Source organism: Amblyomma americanum, chromosome 1, assembly GCF_052857255.1.
Source record: "Amblyomma americanum isolate KBUSLIRL-KWMA chromosome 1, ASM5285725v1, whole genome shotgun sequence".
NCBI lineage: Eukaryota > Metazoa > Arthropoda > Arachnida > Ixodida > Ixodidae > Amblyomma > Amblyomma americanum.
Genome location: NC_135497.1, coordinates 422,413,178 through 422,422,227, shown reverse-complemented (window position 1 = coordinate 422,422,227; position 9,050 = coordinate 422,413,178). Strand labels below are relative to the sequence as shown.

Below are 9,050 nucleotides of genomic sequence, written 5' to 3'. Positions count from 1 at the left end.
CCGGTGTCGAGATATCGCAGTGCTCGTAAGTGATGCTTGCAGGTGGTTTTTTTTCCTGGCTTGTAAGGTACAAGCTGATTATATGCAGCGGTTGACGCTAGGGGTCGCTTTCTTTATACAGTATGTCAGGAATGTAGTTGGGGCAGGGGGGGGGGGGGGGCAGGGCGCGGGGTCAGCATGCTCTGCTCGCTTTGTGCCGATCAGATATGACACGTGTCTTGGCGACAAACTGGCGCCGCATAAAGGATTTTGTCTCTGCATTTTCTTTTTAGTTTGAACATACCGTGTGATGTTCAAATAGCAACGAGCACTGCAAACTTAAAGGCATTCCGCCGATAAATGGTTTACTTTAGTTACATTACAGCAGACTAGGTAAACAGGTCACTTTGCACATTAAATAAAACAAGACATTAGATGGGGAAAAAAACAATGCGAGCAGATATCTGCGTTCTCATAGGTTCGACACGAAAGAGCAAAAATTTGTGCATTCTTCAGAGTCACAAAGAAAACAGCATTGACGCAATGTGCCCTCTGTGGTCCCTGTAAATTTAGGGTGAATTGACTGCCCGGGGAAGTGGTCTCCGGCTGCGTTTTTGGCATAGAACTTTTAAGAGAGATGATATGCTCGCGGTTAGCTTGAAGGACTTCCCACTCTTCACGAATGGCGCTACACAGCGCGTGCGCTTTTGCCCTGGACAAATTTCGTACAGACAGGTACGATTTCTTGCGTGCCCCTGCATTTCCGGGATTTGTGTCCGCTGCATTCGGGGGCCACTGCAGCGTGCGCTAGCCAAGACCTTCAAGAAAGATGGTCACGTAACGTGCGATGTGCAAAAGCCCCTTTGCTCTGCTGGAAGAGGAGCAGCCATCGGTGAAGGGTCCATCTGGCACAAGTGGAAGAATGGTGTCTTGCAGCAGAGAACTATTAGAGGAGTCTGTGAACTTCCCATAAATGCGGACAAGAGGTCCGAGCCCACCCTTCCTCACGGCAGCCCACACGAAGACTGCGCACCGGCCACATGAAAGTACGCTCTGAGTATAGCCAGTTTGGTGTCTGCAATTTTAAAGGAAACTGAATATACCGGCAAAAGATTTGTAAAACTGTTTTATAGAAAGGTAAATAAGAATTTACAGCAGTAATTCTATGCCTTTAAATCATACCATATCGCAAACAGCATAAAAACACGCATGTTCGTATTGATGATAATGAGAAGTTGCTTCTTCACATTGTTGTGGCTGGCAGTGCTTTATTTTTTAATAGAGAATATTAATCAAGTCTATTTGCGGGAATAATTTCGATAATTAGGTCGACACAATCTTTCGGCGTATGCAAAGTCCCAAATTTCTCTATGACATTCAGAAGTTTACCTGGAATTCAAGGGCCGGCACACCCGGCGCTGTTGATCCCACCGGGTGCAAAAAGTGCACTCATCAGAAGAAATTACTTAGTGCCATTCTTATGTGCACCACTGCTTGTGGTCCTGTGCGAAGTGCAGGCATTGGTGGCGCTGTCGCTCAGTGAGGAGAGGCTTTTCTGCAGCGGCCTAACTTAGAATCCCAGCTGCTTTCAAGCGCGGCGTACTGTCAAAGTAGAAATATCAAGCGACAACTCGTCGCGGATTTCTTCCGCATTCAGAAAAGGGTGCACGACAGGTGCTGCAACAATCAGTATGCTTTCTTATGGTTCTGGACTCTTGGGCCGCGGACCGCTTTGCATTTTCAAGTGTTTCCTCATTTCAAAAGGTACGGATACTTATGCTTACGGATGTCCCCGATCTGCCAGTTCTGCATCCTATCTTTCTCTTCACTCTTCAATATGAACAGGTTGTGGCATTTCACCGAACGGTGAACTTTGGTCGGCGCTACACACTTTTCTATGTTTAATAACTATCCCTGGCCAATGAGAAAACCTGAACATATTGCGAACGGGGGAATATAAAGGAGTCGCGTGAGAGCGACATTGTAGTGGACCCAATGAGCTTCTTCACTGCATATATGAATTGTCATGCTGGCGCGGTGTCCCTCTCGCTAGTCTTTTTGCGTTATGTATTTTTTCTTCAGTGCTTTAATAAGCGCCTGCTCTGTTGCCCAAACGGTATGTTTTGAGAACACAACGGCCGAAAATGTTCACCAGGCGAACATAAGACTCCTTTTCAGCGAAGTATCGGTGAATGTATTGTTTTCTAAGTACACATTTTGTTACATTGACGTAATAATGTCACAATTCCTACCCGGTCGCGGCTAGATTCCCTGCAGCTCACCCAACAACTCTTAACTATAGGTCTACTAAGGCACTACGTACTTTACGATTCTACGATGTGCACGCTTCTGTCTGCTCTTCTACAGGACAATATCGCGGCTACATATTCTTGCGCCGACACAAGCTCGCGTGCACCGAACCGGCACGTGTTGCGTCATCGTGGTGGTGCCTTCGTCATCGTGGCGGCGCTTCATTCGACTCTAGTCCTCTCAACATGTCTGTGATAAAATACCGTCCTTCACTGCCTGTATCGGAATCTGCGAACATAGCACTGCATCGCTAATTCTTCCGCTCTCACTTCTAGATCATTGTATTTTTCTGCTGCAAAAAAGACCTTGATTTTGAACAGTTTGGTCGCAGCCCCCTGCTTTCTTCTTGAGTCTGGAAAACGCTTTGTTCACATCCTGGGTTCACAAATGATATCGGTTCACAAATGATATACACTACAATACCTCTTCTCAAATTCGTCGTTATGCAGATGGCTCTATCATTTATCGTGAGATTAAAGAGGCTAACGATTCTATTCTTTTAAACGAATATCTCGATTCATTATCATCATGGTGTGACATGTGGTTAACGCAGATTAATCTCAACATAGCCAAGGTAATAACATTCACTACACGTCACTACACGTCGCTATCATTTTCTTAAGGTATCAACAGTGCTTCGATTTAGGGGGTAAATCAGTTTAAATGCCTCGAAGTCATTATGACAGCTAACTTAAAATGGGATCAGCATATTGAATACACTATCAGCAAAACGAGTAAAACTCTTGGACTGATTCGAAAAACACTCTACATGGCCGCATCTGAAACTGACCCCGACCGGAGCTGCAATATGTCTCTAGTATTTGGAATCCGCATCAGGCCTATTTAACACAATCCCTCGGATCATTACTGAACCGTGCGATTCGTTTTGTAACAAGCAGCTGCATTCGCGACCGTAATAAACAGCTCCGAAACTCTTTGAATCTTTAAGCACTGCAGCAAAGAAGACGCAATTCTTTGCTTCTGTATACGTTTTAAAACTGTTTCACAGCCCTACCACTTTCCGACTAGAATAGCTATGATCTTCTTCGCATATATCTCAAACCACCGAGCACTCATTCAAAATATATTTACCGCATTTTAGGATTATCTTGTTCAATTTTTGGCCTTTTTTTCTAGCCATTAAACTTTGAAATGAGCTGCCAAGAGATGTAGCGTCTACTAATAGTGTTGATGCTTTTTGTGCTACTTTGGCATCAGTATATCCCCCACGTTTTGTGTGCTGTGTTCTCTCTGAGTGTATAATGAGGTTTTCCCTCCTTATTTCATACCCCTTGTGGGTCTTTGACGGCACTATAAATAATAAAAAATAAAATTAACTTGATTCTATAAAGTGCCTTATAGTCTATAGCGGTGTATTACAAACGGCTGTCACATGCACTAAAATTCCATGCGTAGCTTGAAAACTAAATCCGCTAGTGAATTAATGCGTGTTGTTTATGAAACGGGTTGAGCGTTTATGTACTGTACAGCAAATTCGTTTAGTCACGTGTGTGCGAGCTAGTTTTTGTCAAGCTGTATGGCGCACCTGTACTTTCATAGAGATCAACTCGACAAACAGATGTGGAATCATTTTAATTTCTATAACATCAAGAACCACATGCTAAATTGAAAAAAAGAAAAGGTTTGCAAAATGCATGCGCTTATAGGCATGCTTTTGCAGCTATTCTCTCCAGTCTGAGTAACTCGTGGAAAACACCAAAATTTTTCGACCCCAGCACCGAAGGTAACAGCGTTTTCGAATTTCTAAAAACTGGTATGTACATTAATTAGGGGAATATACAAGGTTCTCAGTAATTAAGAAGCCTTACGGTCAGTTAAAAATTTAACTTTTCATTATTAGTTAACCAGCCTGCTAGTTAGCGCGCCTTAGCCGTATTCTGATGTACTTCACCGCTGACAGTGTAATGCCGAAAAAAACGCTATTCCAATTCGAAGAGCCCATTTTTTAAAATTATGTAAAGACTTAGATGAAACGCTCTTTATATAGATATTGTGTGTGAATGGTTGCGCTGTTGGCATGCATTATGCTATCGTAATAACCGACAATACACGAGAATTACGACCTGGCTACACGAACGAGGCCGACCTAAAAACAACCCTTACGAGCCCGTCTGAAACGGTCACCAAAAGGCAGGGCCACTGGGGAAGGAACTCTACATCCCCAAGAGAATAACAACACTTCCGTAAGGAAGCTTAAAAGCTCCCCACTACGGCGCCCGTGCGAAAGAGCACGGCTACGGCGCTGTGACGTAACAGCCTCACACAAACTGCGCTAGAGCACAAAAGTACCAGCAACTACCACCAGACGCTCAAAGCAGCCGTGAGGATAACGAATGCTCGCTTAAAATCTCCGCCCTCCCACACCTGGAAATACTGCTGTACCACCCTCCATAAAGAAGCACGGGCTACAACACATTCCTGTATCACGTGGCGGTTAGACTCTTGTCTTGAAGAGGGCAGTTAGGCCACTGCGCTGTCCGTACAACACCCCATCGTAGCACGCGCTCTCGCGTAGGCAAAACTCCTTCACAAGCGCCATATGAAGTCACGCAAATGATCCGGAAGGTAGGCCGCAGTTAGTGATAATCAGGAAGCAACGTTCTTAAACAGTTTCAGTTTCACAGCTCCGCTCGGGAGGTGGCTGAAGTGGTGGTCGCGGGAACCAGTGCCGCTGCAGTAGAGCTTTCCTACATCGTCTGCTGTCCCGGGAGTTTCGCTCACTGCAGTTACGACAGGTAAGTCAGATTTTCAAGCTATTTTTTCGTGTGGTGGTCTTGCTAGTGTTGTGAAAACGTTTTTGTGTGGAAATATGTGCACTTAGTGACTTCAAGCGAGAGGCAAACATACCATCCTGCTTTGCGTTCAGCTGCAAAAGTGGCAGGAGAAACTATGCTACCAGTCATTAGTTTTTTTTCAAATCGCCTCGCGATGAAAGCGAATTTAAAAGGTGGCACAGATGTTGCATAGCGAGGACAGGCGGCCCTCTCACTCGTCTAAGGTATGGGAGCGTCATTTTGAGCATGAAGATATTATCAAGGAGTACACGCATATTGTGAACGGGCGAGAGGTCCGCATTCCCCGTGGGAACTGAGCGCTAGTGCCCGGGGCCGTCCCCTCCACTTTTTCCTGGCCTTTCAGACCGATTCTCAAAGCCAAAAATTATGAAATACAGGCCAAAGTCACCAAAAACACGTTCTGTCATGCAGACTGATAAGTGTGAAGATCCTTGCAGCGACAGTACGTCCTCCACAGGCGTGCTTTGCGTAGAGGCAGTCATCCCGAATGAGCTGATATGCCTCTTTCCCGCTTGGCGGAAACCAGTACTACGTCGACTGCACTGACGATTGGTGATCTGGTGACTGCGATTCTACCGTCTACGGAGTGGCAACATGAAATTATAAAGGACGAAATAACTGGGAAGGTGTGGGCAGTTTTCTACTGCGCAAAGCTAGCTGCAGTAAGCCGTCTAGTGATTCCCAAGGCTGCTGTCGTCGAAGAAGATGGTAGCTGCTTCGTAAACGGCTACAACAAGCTGCACAAGCAGCTGTTCAAAGTTGTAGCTCCTGTCACTGACCTTGAAAACGTTATGATGGAAACAGATGGCTTAAATATCTGTGCAGGGGTAAATACAAACATTGCTGTTCATCACAAACACTCTTATGCTTTTTCTAAGGAGCTAATCTGTGCGCGTTGCTTGCGTTAGCGAAGACAGGTGCGCGCTAGGAAGAAAACGACAGCACCTATAAGAATGGCCAAAAGCTGCAGAATTTGAAGTGAAAAGCTGGTCGAGCAACTGCCATGCGGGAGAAAAAACACGGCAAGGTCGTGCCACTGAAAGCAGCGCTCTCAAAGGTTAAAGATAAAGGAATTGAAAGAGTAATGGTTGATCTCCCACCTATGCAGCACCTGGCGTTCATGAGATCATTAAGACAGCTGAAAATCAGTCAGCATGTGGCATTCGCGCTACAATGCTGAGTTGTTGTTAAACTATTTATTGCTGAGGATAGCCAGCCCACGAGCTTATACACGCTTATTTATGACATGAAGATGGTGCCTCCGCCCACTATGAGTCGTCTATCTAAAGCCCTTAAATGCCTACCTTGCATGTTTTGCTTCAACCCCATTTCTTTGGAAGCAATACAAAATCAGTTAGGTGGGAGAATGGGTGGCTAGGAATTTGGCACTCTTATAATAGTTGAAATAAAACAGCGCTAGGCGTGCAACTTCAGTAAGTCGACATATAAGATTGACGGTTTCTTATGTTTGTGCCTATGCTTGAAAAGGTGCAATCTATAGCGACCTATCCCACGAAAGGAACTGAACCTGGAAACATTGTGCGCAACTTGTGTTGGGTGCAGTTATCCAACCGCACAAGTATGCAGCGACTGTCATTTCGGTGGTCAGTGATATGGTGCTGGAAATGATCGTTTCGGTTTCGTTTCAACAGCCTTACAAGCACATGATTTTAGGTCACGTAAGGCATGCAAAAGCTGCGGTATAATCGCTGCTTTCCAAGCAGCACAAGTAAATGGCCCAACATTGGAACCCTATTGGCAAAGCGGGCCCAACAAGAACCAGGATGGGACCATCCTGTTGCAATACTGGGCCGATCACCTGGGCTGCTTGGGTTTTGCGATTCCAACTATTGAGCAGGCTTGCTTAAAAGTTTATGTGAATTAATAGATGAAGGTTACGACCATACTGGTTATTTCAAATCATGTCCCACCGACTGGCCCAATTGGCAATTTTGATTGAACGTATTTCCTCTACATTGGTCTCTTTTCTATGTCGCCCACCCTAGCACAATTCTTCCATCACACTGGTCAACATTGTGGCTGCGGCCACCCGTCAGTAGAGGGTGGTTTCCTTTTGTTTGAAGAAGATGATGGTCAGCGCGCGTCCGGACGTCAGTGTTTTTCTTCTCATGTCCTCGTCTGATTCCGCGGTATTAATTTCAAATCATGTCCCACCAACTCGCCCAATCGGTAATTTTAATTGCTGTGCAGATTAGCTACAATGGAAAAATACACAAAATTTAATAAATCTCAACGCGTTCAGTGTTGGGAGTGGTGTCATCAAACATATACTTTCCCTGCAGCTCTTCAGTCGGAGCAGTGCCATTGGCCTGCAGGTCTACATTGCAGAGGGTTTTGAAGGACTCGTCCACACGAAGGAAGCAGAGGCCTTTAAGAGAAGAATGAGTGATCTTATCGGTGCACTGAATACAAAAAACCCTGCGGAATGGATCCGAGTGAACTCGCCGAAGATTCAGGTACTTTTCCTTAATGTGATTTTAGTCTTAGGGCTCTGTGTTGTTTTTCGTCGTGATATACACTTTTTCTTCACAAGGGTTTGACTCAGTAATAATCATTGTATTCTTCGGGCAGGTCATCAATGGCTTCCTCCATCTACTTGATGAAACAGATCACAACCACCAACAAGGAAACATGCTCGTATTTGCTTCAAATCAAACGACAGAATTGTGTACGAGCAACCTTGCTATCGGATTAAGACATAATCGATTAGCTGCACAAAGCAGGTGCGCCTTATTCGCTGACGGCCAAGCTGAACCAAGATCCCTTGGAGGTAACACATACGAGTGCACAGTGATGAAACGGTGAAAATAGCTGAATTTTCTTGAAGTAGCACAGTATAGCGCAATGGGCACTGGAACTTCCTTCGACATTCGGCGGACGTTCTGAACCTCCGTAATTCGTCCATAGGAGTTTTAATGTTCACCGCCTAAGCGGCAGCCTGTTCTGAAGAGCGCAATTTTCTTGAAGTAGCATTGTATAAGCGGCAGCGTGTTCTAAAGAAAAACAATTAGAGTTAAGCTGGGGCAATTACTAACAAACTTTTCGCCTGCTTTCTTCTTTTTTTTCAGATTTAAAGAATAACAGCGCAGAAAACGGGGACTAGAGAACATCTAAACTCATTAGAGTCTAACCGCTCCACGAATTTGGTTGATCATTGCCGAGAGAGTCAATCATGTTTTCGTTCCTTGTGCTATAGTGACATATTGTATAAATACTCCGATCAATTAACCAGGGAAATCGTAGCAGCCTACAAAATGAGAAAGAAACCAAGATAGTGCATCTGCAAACCACCCCTGCTCCTGCGTGACAGTGAGGTTGCCTATCCTGACCCTACATAGTGCACATGCCTTGTGGTTTTTTTGTTTGCTTGTTGCCTGCTCGCCTATATTCAGAGCGCTTGCCCTTTGTTTTCTACCCTCTAGTGCCCGTTTTTCGCGCTGTTATTTTTAAATATGTATCACCAATTCGCCCGCCTTGCTATCATGTTTTTTTCAGAGATTATTTGGCATTGTTGGTTCTTTTCACGCCGATGATGACCATCCCACGATCATACAGTTCAGCCAGATTTATAGGCTTTTGTCCCTGTTCGCTCCTGTGAAGAATGTAGTGAAAGGGTACTGTTCTGGAGCCGCTCAAAGTGCCCTCGTGTCGCTGCATGACAGCCTCGTAGAAAAGGCAAAGGCTGCAGCGGAGCGCAGGAACGCTGTGGAAGAAAAACTGTGAAGCTTCGTGGTATCAGCTATCTTTCGGGTGAAAGTGATGACCTGGGCGACCATAGATATGAAAGAGCCGGACTAGAAGAAAGGGTTGTCTATTAATTAGCAGGATATATGCATAAGAAGATAACTAAGGCAATTCATTCTAAGGATTCCCAGGTCACGCTCACGGCTGCTCCATAACACGCTAGTCCAAGTTATATGTTGC

General features: G+C 45.0%; 1 pseudogene; it reads left to right on the top strand.

Moving 5' to 3' along the window:
- The first annotated feature begins 661 nt into the window (after positions 1 to 661).
- Positions 662 to 8,849, top strand: LOC144124722 (uncharacterized; annotated as a pseudogene).
- The last annotated feature ends 201 nt before the right edge of the window (positions 8,850 to 9,050 follow it).